Below are 25,519 nucleotides of genomic sequence, written 5' to 3'. Positions count from 1 at the left end.
CATCACCGTTGATCTTACCAATCGGTTTCACATAAGGAATACAATGGAGTATTAGGTAACAATCCGATTATATAACTTAACACGCATCAGAGTTAGCTGATATGGAAGGGAATATTGCGATTGCTACCTATTGTTAGAGGTGGATTAGCACAACCAATCAGTGGCTGCTGTGAAAAAAGGTAGTGGAACAAAAAAAGAGGCCAGGGTATTAGGTTAGGAGTTATGTCCCTTGGTTGGGTATGCTGTGAAACCGGCAAGAGTTATCTTGAAGTGGGGATAGTGTGTATTATTAACACGGTGTTCCTGTGTGGATGGCTGTGTGATATGTGTAGTGGAGTCATATGCATATTTTTTTTCTGGGTGTGTAGATATATATAGCACTGTATTTGTTAGTCTGCTTTCTTTCTGTAAAGGATAAATTCATGGGGTTTGTTAGTGTGCAGTGTGTGATGTGTGTATAATGTATAATGTGTGTCTGTGGTGGGGGTCTGTGTATGTGTGGGGGTACAATTTGTGTGCAGGGGTATGTGTTGGGGTGGAGGCAGACAGTCTATTTTGTGGGGTGCCCACCTTATAGGGGTGCGCATGTGGGTACGTAGGTGCATTGGTGTATGCTTTGGTCAAACTCTTTTTGCTGAGCCTGAGGGCATTGGTGGAAGGTCATTGGCAGAGGGTCAAGGACCAAGGCAAGGAACCTGTGGTTGCAGTCATGGTGAGGTATGCAGGTACAATAGGATGTACTTCCTTTCATGTGGGCAAGAATCAAACACCTCACTTCTGCTATTAAAATAGACATCCGGGTGTTGGGAACCATTTAAAATTGCTCTCTTCTCAACGTAGCAATGGGTGCTTTTGACAGTGCAGATGTATGTGATCTGGTCAGTCTCTTCATCCTAGATATACTAAAAACGAAATTCCCTTAAACTAGCTTTGGCCTCTACAGGGATAACATGCTGACAATATCAAGAGGCACTAGTAGTCACATGCTAGACAGGTTCAGAAAGAGCTTCACTAACACCATGAACTCCCTTGGACTGAAGCTCACTATAGAGACCAACCTGAAATCGTTGGGACTGGGAAGGGATTATCCATTACGAATTGCTAGAATGGAATCAAACGGTCAACGCAGAACTCTATGTTCAACAGATGGAACAGCTCAACATGGCTATTCAAGAGAAAAGACCTAATTGTCAGCATGGAGTTCTTCTGCTGCATGGCAACGCCTGCCTTCATATCGCCAATATGACCAAGGAAGCCATTCAAACACATGGCTGGGAAGTGCTGCCACACTCGCCGTACTCTCCTGATTTGGCACCAACGGATTTCCACCTCTTTTGATCTCTTTCAAATGCCATGTGTGGAGTTTCATTCAATACTGATACAGAATTGAGAGCTTGGTTGAATCAATTTTGCAAGTCAAAATCAGGTGATTTCTACCAATGAGGTATTGAAAATCTTGTTGAACGTTGGGAAGAAGTTGTAAACAACAAGGGTGAATACATTATTGTTTAATTAGTTGTTATTTTTTATTAAATCTTTTATAAAATTTAAATTTTTAAAAAATGGCAGGATCTTAGTTGCCAACCTATTATATATATAAATATATGTATAATATATATATATATATATATATATATATATATAATAGAATATTAAAATAACTAAGTCTCTCTAAAAGAGAACAGCGGCAGCGTTCCCGGAAAATAATAGTTATCGCCATACTAATATGGCATTCTTATAAAAATAAGAAAAAAGCTGTCCGCTTATTAGCTCCATGAGGCCATCGCCTTAAGTTAGCTATTTGATACACAAACTGTATCCATATAACTTCGAACAAGGGAGGTCAGTCGCTCCACACTACTTGACCGGCAGCTACAGACGCGTTTCGGAGTATTGCCCCTTTTCAATGCAGCGTAGCCAGCCAGTAGGTGTCGCTTCCGACAATCTCTGTTCAATGGTTTTATTTACCTAGTTTCGGTGGAATACATCCACTTGTTTTCAATAATAGAAATATTAAAATAACTAAGTCTCTCTAAAAGAGAACAGCGGCAGCGTTCCCGAAAATAATAGTTATCGCCATACTAATATGGCATTCTTATAAAAATAAGAAAAAAGCTGTCCGCTTATTAGCTCCATGAGGCCATCGCCTTAAGTTAGCTATTTGATACACAAACTGTATCCATATAACCTTCGAACAAGGGAGGTCAGTCGCTCCACACTACTTGACCGGCAGCTACAGACGCGTTTCGGAGTATTGCCCCTTTTCAATGCAGCGTAGCCAGCCAGTAGGTGTCGCTTCCGACAATCTCTGTTCGATGGTTTTATTTACCTAGTTTCGGTGGAATACATCCACTTGTTTTCAATAATAGAAATATTAAAATAACTAAGTCTCTCTAAAAGAGAACAGCGGCAGCGTTCCCGGAAAATAATAGTTATCGCCATACTAATATGGCATTCTTATAAAAATAAGAAAAAAGCTGTCCGCTTATTAGCTCCATGAGGCCATCGCCTTAAGTTAGCTATTTGATACACAAACTGTATCCATATAACCTTCGAACAAGGGAGGTCAGTGGCCTCATGGAGCTAATAAGCGGACAGCTTTTTCTTATTTTATAAGAATGCCATATTAGTATGGCGATAACTATTATATATATATATATATAATTATATTAAATTAGAGATAAAACCACAAATTAGGCAAATCATACAATGAAAAACTTAAGCCAATACATAAGATTATTTAATTTATATTATTTAAATATATAACAAAATTATTAAAAAAATATAATTATTCCCTAATATTTATCCTTAATATATATATATATATGTATGTATGTATGTATGTATGTATGTATGTATGTATGTATGTATGTGTGTGTGTGTGTGTGTGTGTGTGTGTGTATGTATGTATGTATGTATGTGAGTGTGTGTGTATGTATGTATGTATATTTGTATGTATGCATGTATGTATGCATATATATATGTGTGTGTGTGTGTGTGTGTGTGGTGTGTGTGTGTGTGTGCGTGTGTATATTGGTGCTGTGTGAACATTTAATGTGGTTTTAGAGTCAAGTTTTGATTGTTATTTCCAGCATGGAGTTATCTCTTAGATACCCTAAATTATAATTTTAAATATATATATGTATGTATGTATGTATGTATGTATGTATGTATCTATGAGTGTGTATCTTTGTGTCTGTGTTTGCCCCATCCACCCACCACTTGACAACAGGTGTTGGTGTATTTACGTCCCAGTAATTTAGCAGTTTGGCAAAAGAGTCTGATAGAATAAGTACCAAGCTTAAAAAATCAGTCCTGGGGTCAATTTGCTCACCTAAAACCCTTCAAGGTGGTGCCCCAGGATGGTCGTAGTCAAATGACAGACACAAGTAAAAAGTGAAAGATAACTGGTCATTAGCTTCACTAGTATTCATCATCATCATCATCGTTTAACGTCCGCTTTCCATGCTGGCATGGGTTGGACAGTTTGACTGAGGACTGGCGAGCCAGATGGCTGCACCAAGGCTCCAGTCTGATCTGGCAGAGTTTCTACAGCTGGATGCCCTTCCTAATGCCGACCACTCCGAGAGTGTAGTGGGTGCTTTTACATGTCACCGGCACAAGTGTCAGTCAGGTGGTACTGGCGACGGCCACACTCAAATGGTGTTTTTTATGTGCCACTCGGACAGGAGCCAGTCCAGCGGCACTGTCAACGACCTCGCTCAAATGTAGTTTTTCACATGCCACCAGCACAAGTGCCTGTAAAGCGACGCTGGTAATGATCACGTTCGAATGGTGCTTTTTATGTGCCACCGGCACAGGAGCCAGTCAGCAGCCCTGGCAATGATCATTCTCAGAATGTTCCACTGGTACGGGTGGCAGTCAGGCGGTACTGTCATTGGCCATGTCAGTGAATTTAATTTTGATTGTGATTTCTATTATTAAAATCTGATTTCATTAATTTTTTCCTTTTTGCTTGATTGTATTTCAGCCTTACACTGTTCCCGGGAGTCTTAAGCAAATGTATTTGATAGAAACCACGGTAAACATTATAATTACTATCATTGTTATTGTTGTATTGTTTATTAACTTTGATAAAAGATCCAGAAAGAAATATAACAAAATCAATATGCTTGATAGAATACCACTACCATCAACGCTACTGAAAACCCAAACAATGAGATGGTAAGGTGGTTTAATTGTTGGTTGGCAAAGAGTTTAGTCTACAGATATTAATATATCAAGGAAAAACTTTTAGTTGTCCTGAAACAATACTAAGTTAGTTATTGAAATATACTCATAATCACACATGTACACAAAGCATATGCATTCATGCACATACATATATTCACACATTCTCTCTCTCTCTCTCTCTTCTCTCTCTCTCTCTCTCTCTCTCTCTCTCTCTCTCTCCCTTCTTGTCTCTTTCTTTTTCGGTGTCTTTCTTTTTTATTGTCTTTCTTTCTTGCTTTCTCATTGTCTCTCTTTCTCTCTCTCTCTCTCTCTCTCTCTCTCTCTTCCCTTCTTGTCTCTTTCTTTTTCATTATCTTTCCCTCTTGCTTTCTCATTGTCACTCTTTCTCTCTCTCTTTCTTTCTCTTTCATTGTCTCTCTTTCTCCTTGTTTTCTTATTGTTTCTCTTTCCCTCTTTCCTTCCTCTATCTTCCTCCCTTCCTCACTCTCTCCCCCCTCTTTCTCTCTTGTCATACATCCACCTACGCACAAACACACACACATGTGCAAGCATATGTTTATGTCTGTCCATATATGTATGTATATATGTATGTATGTATGTATGTATGTATGTATGTAGTATGTATGTATGTATGTATGTATGTGTGTATGTTTGTATGTATGTATGTATGTATGTATGTATATATGTATGTATGTATGTATGTATGTATGTATGTATGTGTGTATGTATGTATGTATGTATGTATGTATGTATGTATGTATGTATGTATGTATGTATGTATGTGTGTATGTTTGTATGTATGTATGTATGTATGTATGTATGTATATATGTATGTATGTATGTATGTATGTATGTATGTATGTATGTATGTATGTATGTGTGTATGTTTGTATGTATGTATGTATGTATGTATGTATGTATGTATGTATGTATGTGTGTATGTTTGTATGTATGTATGTATGTATGTATGTATGTATGTATGTATGTATGTGTGTATGTATGTATGTATGTATGTATGTATGTGTGTATGTATGTATGTATAGAGAGACAAATAGGTAGATGGATGTATGTATGCATGTTCATATTATATGTTTAAACATGAGAGTGGGAATGTGTGTGTTTGCATGCATGTACGTGCATGTGCCTACAATGTTTTAACGATAACATCAACAAACAATCAACTAGCAACAGTAATTCACAGAAGCAATCGAGTAGAAATCATTCTTTCCCGTACATAATAACACCGGTGTATCGAACATGCCCAGTGGCTGTAACTAAATGGAGTGAATTTCAAATAATATTTTTCCAAAGCTCGTGGCATGTCCTTGAACAAAATGCATGCCTCACCTTACTTAGATAAAAAGATACTAACTATCAAGGTTTTCCCAATATCAAATGAATGTGCTAACTGATCCGATGTAGATAAATGATTATAGATCTGTCATCCATAACCACAGCAAATGTTTAGTTGTTTACATAAGAAATTGCACGTATAACCAACTGCCCTAAATATCAAGGACAAAAAGCAAGGATTTTCTGAAAGAATTATCTGTGATCCCTAGTGTAGCTAGAGGGTGCACTGCCCAGGATGGCCCTTCCGTTTGCCTCTCCTGAACGCTGCAAAAAACACATATTGCCTATGTGTTTGTAGGCAATAACCTACAACAGAATGAAAAGTGCCACCTGGGGCAGACTGCCCCTACTCCTGTCCAGCTATGCTAGTGTCTGTAATAGGCTGCCCTTTCCTCTATTGATTGAGAGTATAAACAATTCATAAAGGTATTATATTGTTGTCAACCCCTACATAAGACAAAATGTCTAATATAGGAGTTGACAACAGATGATCTATAGTCCACAAACAGGCCTCTGAAGTGGTCTCTATAGGCCAGAGGCCTTGGACTTTCTCTAAAATGTTCTTATATTTAATGTATTTGTGGGCCATTGAGTAGTTGATAGCTTTTATATAGTACGAACAAACCCCCACCCTGCCCAATGGACGATGCTGAGTTACTCTCTTTTACTCTCTTTTACTTGTTTCAGTCATTTGACTGTGGCCATGCTGGAGCACCGCCTTTAGTCGAGCAAATCGACCCCGGGACTTATTCTTTATAAGCCCAGTACTTATTCTATCGGTCTCTTTTTGCCGAACCGCTAAGTGACGGGGACGTAAACACACCAGCATCGGTTGTCAAGCAATGCTAGGGGGACAAACACAGACACACAAACACACACACATACATACATATATATATATACATATATACGACAGTCTTCTTTCAGTTTCCGTCTACCAAATCCACTCACAAGGCATTGGTCGGCCCAGGGCTATAGCAGAAGACACTTGCCCAAGATGCCACGCAGTGGGACTGAACCCGGTTCCATGTGGTTGGTGAGCAAGCTACTTACCACACACCCACTCCTGCGAAACCAAATTTTCTCAAAACAACTTGTCCAACATAGGCCTCCCCTTTGAGAAAAGCAGGGAGTGCTTTTTTGTGACCACCAAATAGTCTTTCCTTCCGTCATGCCAAGTTTGAAGAAAATATCTCATTTGCATCTTACTTTTTTGGTCTCTTAAATATACTGCATTTTGTGGCATTATTTCAAGCAAGCCAACTTTTTTTGCACAAATTGCACATGCATTTTCCTCGCATATGCGTAGTATCGATCACAACAGCTGATGTACTTGCACATGCAAATGCACGTTCCCACGGCTTTATCGATCACATTCTCACCTGGAATCGATTTTTGCAATTTTTTCAAGATTTATACATGCCCTAATACCATCGGTATCTACATATCAAATTTGAGCACAATCGGATGGAGGATGCCCGAGATCCTAGAAGACACACACACAGACAGACAGAACGGATTTTATATAATAGATTTCACATCAGACAGTTTTATCTTTAATCTGTTTAGTTACAGTTTACTTTGCTAGTCTCCTGTCCTCCCAAGCTTACTCCTGAGGCACAGATCCTCTTTATCTCTTGAATAGTGGGGGCTGGTTCATGTAACATCAGGACATATCTACACACCAGGGATCTTGTGTGACACATGTTTAGAGATCAGCCTTCCACCAAGTCCTATCTGCTTTAAAATCAGAGGGCCATCTTCTACTTTTTTCCCTATAACTGGGGCCTTTCATAGGTACTACCTCCATGGATCTGGGATCAGTGATGACTAAATAGTAATCCAGTGGCCCCACCACTTAGTCTTTTGAATAAACAATTTCTTAATTATTCAATTTTTTCATGACATGTGATTCAGTCAACACAGTGCTTAGCAAAGCATCAGTACTGATTAGATTTACAGTATCCATAAGATGAGGGTGGATGTAAGGTAACTGGTATCTATTGCTTCACCCCTATCATACAACCTTTACAAGCACAATAACAACCACTGAATTAATCTAGGGTTTAATCACTTTGCCAGATTATTTCAAATATTAAAAAAATATTAGATGTTGCTGAATAGGAATTTGAAGTTAAAATCCCAAATTCAATTTTAACGATTTTTATCATCTTATTTTAATGAAAACTGATAGACTCATTATCATATTATACTCAAGACTGGCACTAAATCACTATACTACAGTCTAAATTAACAGTATGCTTCTATGCTAGACTCTAGATTTTTTAATAGCTGAATCAGGGTTGAGAAAAAAATCCATGACCCTTTTCAGGATCTCTGAATATGGTGTCAAGAGAAGTTATTCACAGACCAGAATGTTTGCAACAGAGTGGATTCCACTAAAGGCAACAAAGAGTCAGGTGCTTGTATTAAATGGGATGACAGTCTAATACAAACTAGAAGGTAAGTCTACTCCCCAAAATGAAGAAATATCCACTTATGGCCTTCCATGAAGTTTCATTTACAAAATTTCACTTTGGAGGCTTTGATCAACTGGAGGCTATGATGGAAGATGTTGGACAGCAGGAGCAAAAAAAGCCATGTAGTTGTAGAGAGAATTTTTTAACCATGCAGTCATCTCCACAACCATGGATTGGTTCAATACAATTGTATTTGATTTATAAGCTATAACAGTACTTTATAAGGTAGCTCTTCAAAGTAGTTGTGGATCCTCTTGTCCAGCCCTGCACTTAGCCATAATTATCCTATTTTGTTATCTTTCTGCTTCTTGTCACTTCATCATCTTTCCATATCATACCAAGAAATAGCTTTGTCACATCATCATCGAAGCGTCTATGTGGTCAGCTATCTTCCAAACATAACAGTCAAATCTTTCTCAGATAATGCCTAACATCTTGAAACAGGAAGGTCGCATTCAAGAATATGATTCTGATATACAAAAAGTGAGGTGGCCATGACTGGAATGTCTTTCAAAACATATCTGCTCAATTAGGATTGACTTGCGAGTTTAACAACAACAAAAAATTTCTTTCCAAAAATTTCCATCAATTGCTAATCTTCAGCATTTTACACAAAATTAAACGAACACAATAAACCATTGAGCCACTCTCTGAGTTCCCATATCTAATGATGTGCAGACTAATTTACATAGTCCTGGGGACATAAACAAACCAAAGACGGACATAGCATCATCATCTGGTCAAGCTTGCTTAGACGTTTTTAACCCAAGCACGCTATCCATCTCCATCTGCATTAGTTGAAGGAGGTCTCCAGGGAGCATTTAGTGTCTCTGGTGAGTTGATCTATATATGTTGTGTTCAGATGACCTACTCAAGTACAGCCAGCTCTTGTTTAGCTCACCATCAATGTCCTCCAATGCCCAAGTGCTTTTCCCTCATAATAGTGGAAACAGGCAGAAGATCTCCATACATCTGTTTCTTGGTTGGATGAGTTTTCCAATATATGTTTAAGATTGCTTTTAACATTCAGCTGTAAGTTGTATCTAGATTGGATTCCAGTTTTTTTGGTATGGATCAAGGCTGCTATTCCATATAAAAGGACTGACTCTAGTATTGCATGGAAAGAATTCCTCTTAAGGTTGTCTGACAGGGTTGTTTTCCTAACAATATCCAGTTTGTTCAGGGCCAACCATGCTTTTTGCAATTCAAGTTTTTACATCTTTTTTCATTTGAGATAATCTCAGAACCAAAGTATGTGAAATCATCAACTTGATTGATTGGCTCTTTTCTGATGTGATGATGGATCCTTTTTGATTGTGAGCAATGATCTGATGTTGTTATTGATCCTTTTTGATTGTGAGCAATGATCTGATGTTGTTATTGATCCTTTTTGACTGTGAGCAATGATCTGATGTTGTGGTGGATCCTTTTTGATTGTGAGCAATGATCTGATGTTGTGGTGGATCCTTTTTGATTGTGAGCAATGATCTGATGTTGTGGTGGATCCTTTTTGATTGTGAGCAATGATCTGATGTTGTGATGGATGCTTTTTGATTGTGAGCAATGATCTGATGTTGTGATGGATCCTTTTTGATTGTGAGCAATGATCTGATGTTGTGATGGATGCTTTATGATTGTGAGCAATGATCTGATGTTGTGGTGGATCCTTTTTGATTGTGAGCAATGATCTGATGTTGTTATTGATCCTTTTTGACTGTGAGCAATGATCTGATGTTGTGATGGATGCTTTTTGATTGTGAGCAATGATCTGATGTTGTGATGGATCCTTTTTGATTGTGAGCAATGATCTGATGTTGTGATGGATCCTTTTTGATTGTGAGCAATGATCTGATGTTGTGATAGATCCTTTTTGATTGTGAGCAATGATCTGATGTTGTGATGAATCCTTTTTGACTGCAAGCAATGATCTGATGTTGTGATGGATCCTTTTTGATTGTGAGCAATGATCTGATGTTGTGATGGATGCTTTATGATTGTGAGCAATGATCTTTGTTTTGCTAGGATTAAAAAGCAGTCAAACATTTTGTGCAGATAATTCTAGACAATGACATAATTGGATGGACCCACACAGATAGACATATATCTTATATCTTTTATCTTCTATTTGTTTCAATCAATAATTTAGAATTTGGAATGGAGAAAGAGTTCACGTGTGCACAGTAGTGGTGCTTGAAATCTACAGTGCAGCCAATATATACCCTTGCTTGGTGGGAACATGGTGTTATAACACAGCATTTGTAAACTATGCTTTTACACTGACAGGAGCTTCCAAGTGAGCATGGTTGAGAAACCTGACAATTGCAAGTTTTCCTACCTGCTCCTTGGTTGGAGTTTACTGCTAGTGAGGTTGAGCTCCATCGGTTCATTGTTAGTGGGGGAGAACCTGAAGCGCAATCTGCATTTGTATTGGATTGGGAGGTGGTATTGCAGCTAATATTTGTTGTCGCTTAGGTAGAATTGTGGACTGATGGCTTGAGTCTGGTATTATTTAACTGCTACTGCGGCTACTAAACGTTGTGTTATTGCTACTGTATTGGCTAATTTGGGGTACAGTGTGAGAGATTAGGTATTCCGAGGACTGGTGTTAGAGTTAGCATGCTAGCCATTCTGTCAACTCCCTACTTTTCATTCCATTAAATATTTACACCAGGGATGTAACAACAAAGGATCAATCCTGCAGGATGGGTTTATGGAACTGTAAGAACATCAGACCAGATGCCAGACAGTATTTGTTTCATAGCTTTGTGTTCTGGGTTCAAATCCCTCTGTGGCCTACTTTGGTGGTAAACCCTAATCCATCACTCGTTGTCATTAGTGGAGTCTCATCAGTTGCAAGCACTTAGTTCAGGTCCCTGATTTGAAGATACCTTCCTTCATTCCCCTCACCATTCTTGGAGGCCCCATAAAAGGTCATAGGTACTGCCTTAGTGAGATATCACCAAACAATAAAAAAAAGTGTTAGTACAAACTTTACTGTGTGAAGCAGGAATGGGATATCTTTTTAGCATCAATTGCGTAAGATCCTGTGGGAACACATCTAATTAAACAAAACAATGATCTTTAATTGTAAGAATTCGTATGAATAATGCAACTTATATTAATTAAGTTACGACTTTGATACAAAAGCTTATAAGTTTATTTTATATACAGGTTTTTTTTTTTACTTTTTAGAGACCTTGTCAGCTGGAAGTTTTCAGATTTGAATACATGTGAAGGGTCCACTACTTCTAGTTGATCAAAAGAGTTTACGGTATGGTACTGAAACCTTGATAAATCAATTTAACTCCTGCTGCTTGAGTGATTAACTGAAAATAGACTCGAGAGGAGGTGGTTTCAGTTCATTGCTTAAAAAGTGTCTAGAGATTTATAATTGATGAATGTCATCATTGCCGTTGTTGTCATCATCGTCGTCATCACCATCAACATCATCATCATCATCATCATCATCATCATCATCATCATCATCATCATCATTCTTATCATCATTTTTATGTCCTTTTTTATCAATACTTCCATGGCTTGGATGAGATCGAAAGTTGAATTTAAAATTCATAATTTTATGTGATCAACAGCCTTTCACATGTATATGCATGCTTTTGTTGTCGTCGTTGTCATCATCGTTGTCATCATCATCATCATCATCATCATCATCATTTCTGCATCCACTTCCATGCTGGCATGTGTTAGACAAGTCATCACAGTTCTGAGTTGCCTCCCTTTAAGAGCTACTGCTTCCAAAGACTAAGTGCTTATGTGTATAATTTTATTTTGTTTTTACAGCTGGATGCCCTTCCTAATGCCAGCCACTTTACAGAGCATACTGGGTGCATTTTCTTATGGCATTTACACTTGTGAGGTTCAATAGTCCTTGATGAAACAGAGCTATAAGGATCTTGTAATCCTACACTTTCTTTACTCATTTAACCAATCATTTAACACTGTGAAAAGAAGGTGGGATGGACACAATAAACATAGATTTGGAAAGAGAATGTGGTTATTTGAAGGATGAGGATAGAAGAATAAGTTGTAGGCATACAGAATGCTCAATAAATTAGAGTGTGTACATTTGCCTGGATGACAGAGGAGGGGAACGGGAGTGTAAGAAAAGAAAGAACGATGGCATAAAAAAAACCAGAATGGACAAGGAGAGGGGAAATAATAGGCAAAGGTAGAGGTTGGTTTTGAAATAAAGGTGGGATAAGTGAGGGGTGATAACAGAAGTGGTTCAGATGGACCAGAGACTTTTCTGCTTTCATATGTTTATTTGCTTCATCCATCATACTGCTACTGCTATTGGGCAAATGCTGGGAAAACCTGCTTTCTTTAACGCATTCTTCATATCTAATAGCCTTTCATATTAGCATTACCTTGCCTCTTTCATTTCAGGATCACTAGGTCCAGGGGAAGCATTATCAATCTAGGACCATTCGAGTGTGATCGTTACCAGCGTCACCTTACTGGCACTCGAGCCCCGTGCTTGTAGGGTATTAAGAGCACCATCCAAGTGTGATCATTGCCAGAGCAGCAATCTAGCCTCTGTGCCGGTGGCACGTAAAAGACACTATTTGAGCATGATCATTACCAGCATCGCTTTACTGGCACCTGTGCCGGTGGCATGTGTAAAAGATTTGAGTGAGGTCGTTGCCAGTACCTTCTGACTGGCCCCATGCCGGTGGCATGTAAAAGCACCCACTACACTCTCAGAGTGGTTGGCGTTAGGAAAAGCATCCAGCTGTAGAGAATCTGCCAGATCAAGATTGAAGCCTGGTGCAGCCATCTGGTTCGCCAGTCCACAGTCAAATTGTCCAACCCATGCTAGCATGGAAAGTGGACGTTAAACGATGATGATGATGATGATGATGAATGCTTCTCGCCAACAATGTCTCAATTCTCTCTGATACACTGCTTTGCAATCCAAGGCACTTCATTCCTCTGATCTTCAAGAACATTGGTAAACCTCTCAAATTCTACTTCTCCCCTAGTTGAGTACACCAGTCACCTAGCTTCTATTCTAGCTATAGAATATCATACATATATTACTGTAGCACATAATACATATATTCTAACAATCTTGGCAGTAATACCTGATGAACAAAAGGTTTTTTGTTTTTTTTTTACTTTCATATCTTTTACTCTCTTTTACTTGTTTCAGTCATGTGACTGTGGCCATGCTGGAGCACTGCCTTTAGTTGAGCAAATGGACCCCAGGACTTATTCTTTGTAAGCCTAGTACTTATTCTATTGGTCTCTTTTTGCCAAACTGCTAGGTTACAGGGACATAAACACACCAGCATCGGTTGTCAAGCAATGTTGGGGGGACAAACACAGACACACAAACACACACACACACACACATATATACATATATACGACAGCCTTCTTTCAGTTTCCGTCTACCAAATTCACTCACAAGGCTTTGATCGGCCCGAGGCTATAGTAGACACTTGCCCAAGGTGCCATGCAGTAGGATTGAACCCGGAACCATGTGGTTCATAAGCAAGCTACTTACCACACAGCCACCCCTACGCCTACAACTTTATTTACTTTATCTGCCATACTGCTGTCTACTTGAATGGCTCATCTTTCTGTTGGGTCCATGCTGGGTAGACCTTCCTTCACCAAACATTTACTGTAGTACATCATACATATTAATATGTTTTAAATTTCAGTATTAATTTCAAATCCTCCTAAGGGTCTAGAGAAAACTTTCCCTGTGAAATCAATAGAAACTAATCAATGACTGTTGGATATTTCCTAGTAGGAAAATCAAATCAATTATATTTGCTGGAAATAAAATATTGATTTCTTATTTCACCCACTTCATCTTTGTCATCAATGGAATTGATTTTTATACATGCATAGTTGCTGTTTCCCATGTTGATGTTGTTGAGAACAAACAAGCTTTTGATCAGGGTCACAATGACCATCCTATCTTTTTTTGATATAATACACCTAGTATTACATTGTCCAATGTGTCCTTCCCTTAAAGATATGGTGTAGTTTGAGAGAGTTTTAGCTGCTATTTCAAGCAAATTGAGCAAACACTCAGAGGCTTCCTTGTATTTGCCTTGTAATTAACTATTGCTGTTTAACCCTATGTCAACCCTGATCAAACAGACCCATAATTAAATGCATTTCAGCAATGACCCACTTGTTTTTGTTAAGGGTATGCAACACTACATTGTATAATTGCTTCTAATTTAGAGACAGGTGCAAGCATGGCTGTGTGACTAGTTAAGGACGTTGCTTTGCAACCACATTGTTTCAGGTTCAGTCCCACCTTGGGTAGTGACTACCCAAGTTGTTGCACCTTGGATAGATGACTATAGCCTTGAGCTGAAAAATGCCTTGTGAGTGAACTTGATAGACAGAAACTGTATGAAAACTCATATATATAGGGGCCCCTACCTGGGACGTAGTCAGTCCACCTGTGCATACCTTCCTTCCTTCTTGTGACACTTGTGAAGACCTGTGAAGACCTGTTGAGGCAAGTGAAAATCAAATCAAATCAAATCAAAACAAATCAAAATAGATGAACATCAATGGAATTTGTATCTTTGTGGTACCAGTGCCGGTGGCACACAAGAAAACCATCCGAACGTGGCCGTAGCCAGTACCGCATCGACTGGCCTCCGTGCTGTGGGCACGTAACAAACACCATCCGATCGTGGCCATTCGCCAGCCTCATCTGGCACCTGTGTCGGTGGCACATAAAAACACCATCCGAAGACCCGGCAAGACTAGTCAGGCCATAACCCGTGGCCCCTACCTGGGACGTAGTCAGTCCACCTGTGCATACCTTCCTTCTTGTGACACTTGTGAAGACCTGTTGAGGCAAGTGAAAATCAAAACAAATCAAAATAGATGAACATCAATGGAATTTGTATCTTTGTGGTACCAGTGCTGGTGGCACACAAGAAAATCATCCGAACGTGGCCGTAGCCAGTACCGCATAGACTGGCCTCCGTGCTTTGGGGACGTAACAAACACCATCCGATCGTGGCCGTCCGCCAGCCTCATCTGGCACCTGTGTCGGTGGCACATAAAAACACCATCCGAGCGTGGCCGTCTGCCAGCCTCGTCTGGCACCTGTGTCGGTGGCACATAAAAACACCATCCGAGCGTGGCCGTCTGCCAGCCTCGTCTGGCACCTGTGTCGGTGGCACATAAAAACACCATCCGAGCGTGGCCGTTCGCCAGCCTCGTCTGGCACCTGTGTCGGTGGCACATAAAATCACCCACTACACTCTCGGAGTGGTTGGCGTTAGGAAGGGCATCCAGCTGTAGAAACACTGCCAGATCTGACTGGCCTGGTGCAGCCTTCGGGCTCCCCAGACCCCAGTTGAACCGTCCAACCCATGCTAGCATGGAAAACGGACGCTAAATGATGATGATGATGATGATGATATGTATATATGTATATATATATATATATATATATATATATATATATATATATATATATATATATATGTATGTATGTATGTATGTATATATGTATGTATGTATATATGTATGCATGCATGCATGCATGTATGTATGTATGTATTTATGTATGTATCATCATCATCATCATTTAACAACCATTGTCCATGCTGGCATGGGTTGGACAGTTTGACCAGGGCTGGTAAGCTGAGGGGCTCACCAGACTTCAATCTGATTTTGCATGGTTTCTACAGCTGGATACTCTTCCTGACACCAACCACTTATATTCAAATCAATATAATATTAAATTCTTATTCCTACAGCCGTTTCCATACCCAATTAGTTCAATTACATCAATGCAAAAATAAAGTATTTAGCTTTCACTGAATCATCATCATCATTGTTTAACGTCTGCTTTCTATGCTAGCATGGGTTGGATGATTTGACTGAGGACTGGCCAACCAGATGGCTGCATCAGGTTCCAATCTTGATCTGGCACAGTTTCTACAGCTGGATGCCCTTCCTAACACCAACCACTCTGAGAGTGTAGTGGGTGCTTTTATGTGCCACCAGCACAAAGGCCAGTCAGGCAGCACTGGCAATGGCCATGCTCAAATGGTGTTTTTTACATGCCACTTGCACAGGAGCCAGTCCAGCAGCACTGGCAACAACATCACTCGAATGTTTTTTCACATGTCACTGGCACAAGTGCCAGTAAGGCAAAGCTGGTAATGATCACGCTTGAATGGTGCTTTTTACATGCCACCAGCACAGAAGCCAGTTAGCTGCTCTGGCAACAATCATGCTCAGATGGTTCTCTTAGTGCTCCACTAGCATGGATGCCAGTCGTCGAATTTGATTTCGATTTCACTTGCCTTAACAGGTCTTCGCAAGCAGAGTTTAGTGTCCAATGAAGGAAAGGTATGCATAAGTGGGCTGGTTACACCCCTGGCATAGGCCACGATATTATGGTCTCACTTGGCAGGCCGGGTCTTCTCAAGCACAGCATATTTCCAAAGGTCTCGATCACTAGACATTGCCTCGGTGAGGCCTAATGTTCGAAGGTCGTGCTTCACTACTTCATCCCAGGTCTTCCTAGGTCTACATCTTCCACAGGTTCCCTCAACCGCTAGTGTGTGACACTTTTACACGCAGCTATCCTCATCCATTCTTGCCACATGACCATACCAGCACAGTCATCTCTCTTGCACACCACATCTGATGCTTCTTAGGTCCAACTTTTCTCTTAAGATGGTGGTGGTGGTGACGGCAGTGGCGGCGGCGGCGGTAGTGGTGGTGGTAGTAGTAGTATTTGTTGTTGTTGTTCTTGTTCTTGTTCTTGTTGTTGTTGTTTGTTGTTGTTGTTGTTGTTGTTGTTGTTGTTGTTGTAGTAGTAGTAGTAGTAGTAGTAGTAGTAGTAGTAGTTACAATAACAATAATCTTATCTGCGGAGGGATGAGAAAATGGATTAAAAAGACAAAAATAGTATTAATAAAGGATATGTCCATGTATGTGTGTGAACAGACATAATTGCTACCATGGCAGATCAAAAACTCTTAACAGTTTTTCTTCCGGCTCTTTATGTTCTGAATTCAAATTCCACTGAGGTCAGTTTTTCTTTTTAGGTGCAAGGGAAGGTTGTGTAGTAAGAACTGTGATTCCTAACCACATGGTTCTGGGTTCAGTCACACTGAATGCTACCTCTTCTACTATCACTTTAGGCCAAGCAAAACCTCTTGAATGGATTTGGTAAATGGAGACTAAAAAAAAGTATGTTGTGTGTGTGTGTGTGTATGTGTGCCTGTGTGTGTGTATTTATGTATATATACTCTTTTACATGTTTCAGTCGTTTGACTGTGGCCATGCTGGAGCACCCCAGGACTTTGTAAGCCTAGTACTTATTCCATCAGTCTCTTTTGCCAAACCGCTAAGTTATGGGGACGTAAACACACCAGCATCAGTTGTCAAGCGATATATCATCATCATCATCATCATCGTTTAGCGTCCGTTTTCCATGCTAGCATGGGTTGGACGGGTCAACTGGGGTCTGTGAAGCTGGAAGGCTTCGTCAGGCCCAGTCAGATCTGGCAGTGTTTCTACGGCTGGATGCCCTTCCTAACGCCAACCACTCCGCGAGTGTAGTGGGTGTTTTTTACGTGCCACCAGCACAAGTGCCAGACAGATCTGGCGAACGGCCACGAACGGATGGTGCTTTTACGTGTCACCGGCACGGGGCCAGGCGATGCTGGCAACGGACACGAACGGATGGTGCTTTTACGTGCCACCAACACAGGGCCAGACAGAGCTGGCAACCGGCCACGAACGGATGGTGCTTTTACGTGTCACCGGCACGGGGGCCAGCCGAGGCTGGCAACGGACGCGAACAGATGGTGCTTTTACGTGCCACCGACACGGTTGCCAGACAGAGCTGGCAAACGGCCACGAGCGGACGGTACTTTTACGTGTCACCGGCACGGGGGACAGCCGAGGCTGGCAACGGACACGGACGGATGGTGCTTTTACGTGCCACCGACACGGGGCCAGACAGAGCTGGCAAACGGCCACGAACGGATGGTGCTTTTACGTTCCACCGACACGGGGCCAGACAGAGCTGGCCAACGGCCACGAACGGACGGTGCTTTTACGTGTCACCGGCACGGGGCCAGGCGAGGTTGGAAACGAACACGAACGGATGGTGCTTTTACGTGCCACCGACACGGGGGCCAGGCAGAGCTGGCAAACGGCCATGAGCGAATGGTGCTTTTACGTATCACCGGCAAGGGTGCCAGATGAGGCTGACAGCGGACACGAACAGATGGGTCACTTAACCCCTGCTTTCTGATATATGATTTGATTTTGATTGTTCTCACTGGTCTTGCCGGGTCTTCTCACGCACAGCATACTTCCATAGGTCTCGGTCTCTGGTCATTTCCTTGGTGAGACCTAGAGTTCGAAGGTCGTGCTTCACCACCTCGACCCAGGTTTTCCTGGGTCTACCTCTTCCACAGGTCCCCTCAACTGCCAGGGTGTGGCACTTTTCACACACCTATCTTCATCCATTCTCACCACATGACCATACCAGCGCAATCGTCTCTCTTGCACACAACATCTGATTCCTCTTAGGTCCAACTTTTCTCTCAAGGTACTTACACTCTGTCGACTATGAACACTGACATTACACATCCAACGGAGCATACTAGCTTCATTTCTCGTGAGCTTACGCATGTCCTCAGCAGTCACGGCCCATGTTTCACTGCCATGTAGCATGGCTGTTCGTACACATGCATCATACAGTCTGCCTTTTACTCTGAGCGAGAGGCCTTTAGTCACCAACAGAGGTAAGAGCTCCCTAAACTTTGCCCAGGCTATTCTTACTCTAGCCGTTACACTTTCAGCACACCCACCCCCACTACTGACTTGGTCACCAAGATAACGGAAGCTATCAACTACTTCTAGTTTTCCCCCTGGAAAGTGACGGAAGTTGTTTTCTGCAGATTTTCAGAGGTTAATGCTCCCGAGCATCTGCCACATACAAAAACATTCTCCTAGTTAGCCTTCCTATGACATTGCTGCACCTCTTATGTGTCCATAGCTTACACTTGGTGCATCTTATAGAGTTTCTACCTACACCTTTTCTACAGATCGAGCAGGGCCATCTACCTGAAGGCGTTTGTGATTTGTCTACCTTCCTACTTATTAGGACTTGGTTTTAGCTAGGTTGACTCTAAGGCCCTTCGATTCTAAACCATGCTTCCACACCTGAAACTTCTTCTCCAGTTCTGATAATGACTCAGCAATAAGAGCAAGGTCATCAGCATAGAGGAGCTCCCAGGGGCATCCTGTCTTGAATTCCTCCGTTATTGCCTGGAGGACTATGATAAATAGGAGGGGGCTGAGGACTGAGCCTTGGTGGACCCCTACCTCTACCCGGAATTCTTCACTGTACTCATTTCCAACCCTCACCTTACTAGCAGCGTCCCTGTACATGGCTTGCACAGCTCTCACTAACCATTCTTCTATTCCTAGTTTCCTCATTGACCACCATATGAGGGATCGGGGGACCCTGTCGAAGGCTTTCTCCATGTCAACAAAAGCCAGGTACAGGGCCTTATCTTTGGCTAGGTATTTCTCTTGCAGCTGCCTTACCAGGAATATAGCATCAGTGGTACTTTTCCCTGGCACGAAACCAAACTGCATCTCATCTAAACTAACTCTCTCTCTAATTAGTTGGCTTATGACCCTCTCTGTAACCTTCATCACCTGATCCAACAGCTTGATACCTCTGTAATTATTTGTATCTAGGGCATCACCTTTACCTTTGTAGCAGTTGACTATATTATGCTGCTACACCAGTCATTGGGTATGACTCCTTCATGTATCACCTGATTAACTATACAGGTGACTAGGCTATAGCCGACACTACCAGATATTTTGAGCATCTCTGCAGTGATACCTGATGGGCCTGGGGCTTTCCCTGTCTTCATGCTTCTAATTGCCTTAGCTACTAAGGAACTATCAACCTGATAGCTGGTCCCTCTGTTGGGTCAACGTTCGGCAGACTCTCTTTATCCCATTCATTTTCTTTATTCAGCAACCTTTCATAGTGGCATCTCCAAGCCTCTCTCTTTGCATCCTCGTTTAGCGCAAGTGAACCATCTTCATGCAAAACACACTTCTCTCCCACCACATCACAATTCTCTCTCACACACTGTCTTGCAACGCGAAACACCTCCAGTCTTTGGTCCTCACGGCGCAGAACATTGGCAAATTTTTCTTATCTGCTTCCCCTCTGGCTAGATAGACCTGTCTCCTAGCTTCCCTTTTAGCAGTCTGATACAATTCCTGCTACCACCATTCTTCCAGTGCTTCCAAGTCTGTCTCTTTTCTCTAATAGCCCTGTCTACGACACTGTTCCACCACACGTTACCTTGGGACGAGAGGGGACTTTGCACCAGCCACAGATCTGGTCAGTGGCTCTCAGCAGGTTGTCCCTTAGAAACGTCCAGTTGTCCTCTACCCCATGTGATACACTATCCCCTTCTACTTCGTCAAAGGCTTCAAGTAACATGTCTCTAAATCTCTGTCCATTCACAGGATCCTTAAGCTTCCAGATCCTTCTTCTCTATGTTGGTCGTCTTCTGGTTGTCCTCCTACTCCTGATCCTAAAGTCACTAACTACCAGTCTATGTTGTGGGGTGCATTCTTCGCCTGGGAAGGTTTTGGCATTTATAAGTAGCCATCTCTCCCTTTGCCTGGCAAGGATGTAGTCAATTTGGCTGGTATGTTGGCCCAATACCAGCCAAATATATATATATATATATACAACAGGTTTCCTTCAGTTTCAGTCTACCAAATCCTCTCATAAGGCTTTGGTCGGCTCGAGGGTATAGTAGAAGACACTTGCCCAAGGTGCCACACAGTGGGACTGAACCCGGAACCATGTGGTTGGTAAGCAAGCTACTTACCACTCAGCCACTCCTATGCCTATATATGTATATGTATAATATATATATAAGTATACATATGTGTGTGTACATGAATACATATGTATGTGTGTGTATGCGTGTGCCAGTGCTGCCTGACTGGCTCCAGTCCCAGTGGCATGTAAAAAGCACCATTCGAGTGTAATCAATGCCAGTACCATCTGACTGGATTCTGTGCCAATTGCACATAAAAAGCACCCACTACACTCTCGGAGTGGTTGGCATAAGGAATGTCATTCAGCTGTAGAAACTTTGCCAGATCAGACTGGAGCCTGGTGCAGCCTCCTGGCTTGCCAGTGCTCAGTCAAACCATCCAACCCATGCCAGCATGAAAAACAGACGTTAAATGATGATGATGATGGTGGTGGTGGTGGTGGTAGTGGTGGGGATGATATTTGTGTGTGTGTCTTTGTGTTTGAGTTTGTTGCCCGCCACTACTTAACAACTGTTGTTGCTTGTTTACATCTCTGTAACTTAGTGACTCAGCAAAAAGAGACTGATAAATTAAGTACTGTTTTCAATTCATTCGACATTGCTCCTGCATGGCCATGATGACTGACAGAAGTAAAAAGTAAACAATGTGGTCATAGTTGGATGATTGAATCCAGTAAAACATTCTTTTATTCTTTTGCTTGTTTCAGTCATTTGACTGAGGCCATGCTGGAGCACCGCCTTTAGTCGAACAAATCGACCCCAGGACTTATTCTTTGCAAGCCTAGTACTTATTTTATCAGTCTCTCTTGTCAAACTGCTAAGTTACGAGGGATGTAAACACACCATCATCGGTTGTCAAGCAATGGGGAGGGGGAAGACACAGACACAAATAGATACATACATACATACATACATACATACATACATACATACATACATACACACATACATACATACACACATACATACATACATACATATATATATTTGTGTGTGTGTGTGTGTGTGTATGTGTGTAAATATATTATGTGCCTCTTTCAGTTTCCGTCTACCAAATCTACTCACAAGGCTTTGGTTAGCTCGAGGTTACAGGAGAAGACACTGCTCAAGGTGCCATGCAGTGGAACTGAACACAGAACCATGTGGTTGGGACGCAAATTTCTTACTGCACAGCCACTCCTGTGCCTATGTACAAAATATACCAGACATGTAAAAAAATCCACTCTGTACTGATAAAATATGTGGGATTATCAATACACCACAGTACTTCTTTGTTAATTGGCTTTATATTGGTTCCAAATTTTGGCACAAAGCCAGCAATTTCAGGAGAGGGGATAAGTTGATTACATTGACCCCAATACAGTTCTATATTTAAGAGATGAGGAATTATGTACATTATTTACATTATTTACATTCGACGGATAGCCCACTGGCATATGGTATAGTGGTTAAGAGCACGGGCTACTTACCCCAAGATTTCGAGTTCGATTCCAAGCAGAGACCTGAACAATAATAATAATAATAATAATAAGGATAATAATAATAATAATAAAAATAATAACATTGAAGAATACCTTAGGAATGAGAACCCCAGGTTCAAAATTTCCTCAAGACACCCGAAGAAGGCTTGGAGGGTATATCAGCCGAGACGTTGTGTTAACAACAAACAAGATGAGGACAAATATCCGTCGAATGTAAATAATATAAATAATTGACCCCAATGTTCAACTGGTATTTATTTTTATCAACTAATTAGAGAGAGAGTTAGTTTAGATGAGATGCAGTTTGGGTTTGTGCCAGGGAAAAGTACTACTGATGCTATATTCCTGGTAAGGCAGCTGCAGGAGAAATACCTAGCCAAAGATAAGCCCCTGTACCTGGCTTTTGTTGACATGGAGAAAGCCTTTGACAGGGTCCCCCGATCCCTTATCTGGTGGGCAATGAGGAAACTAGGGATAGATGAATGGTTAGTGAGAGCTGTGCGGGCCATGTATAGGGACGCTGCTAGTAGGGTGAGGGTTGGAAACGAGTACAGTGAAGAATTCCGGGTAGAGGTAGGGGTCCACCAAGGCTCAGTACTCAGCCCCCTCCTATTTATCATAGTCCTCCAGGCAATAACGGAGGAATTCAAGACAGGATGCCCTTGGGAGCTCCTCTACGCTGACGACCTTGCTCTTATTGCTGAGTCGCTATCAGAACTGGAGGAGAAGTTTCAGGTGTGGAAACAAGGATTAGAATCGAAGGGCCTCAGAGTCAATCTAGCTAAAACCAAAGTCGTAATCAGTAGGAAGGTAGACAAATCACAAACGCCTTCAGGTAGATGGCCCTGCTCGATCTGTAGAAAAGGTGTAGGTAGAAACTCTATAAGATGCACCAAGTGTAAGCTATGGACACATAAGAGGTGCAGCAATGTCAAAGGAAGGCTAACTAGGAAGATGGTTTTTGTATGTGGCAGATGCTCAGGAACAATAAACACTGAAAATGCTCTGAGACCAACTTCCGTCACTTTCCAGGGAGAAAAACTAGAAATAGTTGATAGTTCCGTTACCTAGGTGACCAAGTCAGCAGCGGGGGCGGGTGTGCTGAAAGTGTAACTGCTAGAGTAAGAATAGCTTGGGCAAAGTTCAGAGAGCTCTTACCTCTGCTGGTGACAAAAGGCCTCTCGCACAGAGTGAAAGGCAGACTGTATGATGTGTGTGTACGAACAGCCATGCTACATGGCAGTGAAACATGGGAAGTGACTGCTGAGGATATGCGTAAGCTCGCAAGAAATGAAGCCAGTATGCTCCGATGGATGTGTAATGTCAGTGTTCATAATCGACAGAGTGTAAGTACCTTGAGAGAAAAGCTGGACCTAAGAAGCATCAGTTGTGGTGTGCAAGAGAGACGATTGCGCTGGTATGGTCATGTGGTGAGAATGGATGAAGATAGTTGTGTGAAAAAGTGCCACACCCTAGCGGTTGAGGGAACCTGTGGAAGAGGCAGACCCAGGAAAACCTGGGACGAGGTGGTGAAGCACGACCTTCGAACTTTAGGTCTCACTGAGGAAATGACTAGAGACCGAGTCCTCTGGAAGTGTGCTGTGCGCGAGAAGACCCAGCAGGACAAGTGAGTCCATAACCCGTGGCCTTCTACTTGGGATGGACCCAGCCTACGTATGCATACCTTCCCTTCTTGGGACACAAAACTCTACTTGTGAAGACCTGTTGAGGCAAGTGAGGATCAGAATCGAAATTGATCAATGGAAATTGCAGATGTGTTACCAGTGCCGGTGGCATGTCGAAACTCTACTTGTGAAGACCCGTTGAGGCAAGTGAGGATCAGAATGGAAATCGATCAATGGAAATTGCAGATGTGTTACCAGTGCTGGTGGCATGTAAGAGAACCTTCCGTTTCGCGACAGTTGCCAGCACCGCCCCGTTTCGTGTCCGTTGCCAGCCTCGCCTGGCCCTTGTGCCGGTGGCACATAAAAAGCACCATCCGTTCGTGGCCGTTTGCCAGCTCTGTCTGGCACCTGTGCGGGTGGCACGTAAAAAGCACCCACTACACTCACGGAGTGGTTGGCGTTAGGAAGGGCATCCAGCCGTAGAAACACTGCCAGATTGACTGGGCCTGATGAAACCTTCTGGCTTCACAGACCCCAGTAGAACCGTCCAACCCATGCTAGCATGGAAAACGGACGCTAAACGACGATGATGATGATGATGATGAACCCTGAGAGGATGAAAGGTAAAATCAGCCTTTGCAGCATTTGAGCTCAGAACATAAGGAGGGGCAAAATATCACTAAGCATTTTGCCTGGTGTGCTAATGATTCTACTAGCTCGTTAACAAAAGTAAGATGCTTACAGAACCTAATTAATTGGCTTTAGATTAAATATAACAACTATATATAATTTGTTTTTATAAACTTGTTCAATGGGATATTTGTATTCTGCATTAAGGGTGGTGAAAGAAAAGAAACAGAGGATGAGGGTAAGCGTGGTTGGTGGAGATGACGTATTGAGAAAACACATGTAAATAGGGATGAACAGGCAATCAATCAACATTCTGTTTATGGGGACCAAATTGAAAGAAGTATAATTGACATATCATTGACATATCATTGACAATCAGACAAAGCAATAAAAATCCCATTATTTGGTTTGTCAATCACTCGTGTTTATACAGTTTCTGTTTAAGTGTATGCGTGTGAATGTGTCTTTTATATAACATAGTCAGTATTAACCATCTATGTATCATACATAATGTAAACACATTATGAAAGGCAAATTTACTGTGATAATCATCCTGGCGGCTTATTTACAACAGCATTGATTGTTTATTCACTGTTTTCCAATATATCTGTCATGAAAAGTTTCTATAACATCTTCTTTGTCTTCCTTTATTTGTGTCACTAATTGAACTGTGACCATGCTACAGTATTACCTTCATGGCTTTAATTGAACAAATCACTTCTCTTACTTAATTTTAAGTGGGAGAAGGGATTTGTTCAGCTAAAGCCTTCAAGTATCAAACTTGAAATTAAATTTGGTACTTATTCAATTCAATTAGTCTCTTTCCCTGAACTGCTAAGTTACAGAGATGTAAACAAACTAGCTCTGGCTGGCAAGACACACACACACACATA

At 41.5% G+C, this 25,519-nt stretch overlaps 1 long non-coding RNA gene across 2 annotated transcripts; it reads right to left on the bottom strand.

Annotated features, from left to right (window-relative positions):
• Positions 1–8,814: 8,814 nt before the first annotated feature.
• LOC118763487 lies at positions 8,815–21,653 on the bottom strand. 2 transcript variants are annotated; one of them, XR_004999245.1, is made up of 3 exons: positions 21,641–21,653; positions 19,713–19,715; positions 8,815–8,897 (listed from the first exon to the last, which is right to left on the bottom strand). It is a non-coding gene; the product is annotated as an uncharacterized LOC118763487 (long non-coding RNA). The 2 variants fall into 2 exon arrangements; XR_004999246.1 differs by lacking the exon at positions 19,713–19,715 and adding an exon at positions 12,700–12,702.
• Between the last annotated feature and the right edge of the window lie 3,866 nt (positions 21,654–25,519).

This window comes from Octopus sinensis, linkage group LG5 (assembly GCF_006345805.1).
Source record: "Octopus sinensis linkage group LG5, ASM634580v1, whole genome shotgun sequence".
NCBI lineage: Eukaryota > Metazoa > Mollusca > Cephalopoda > Octopoda > Octopodidae > Octopus > Octopus sinensis.
The sequence above is the reverse complement of the archived record's forward strand: the minus strand, read 5'-3'. Positions and strand labels throughout refer to the sequence as shown.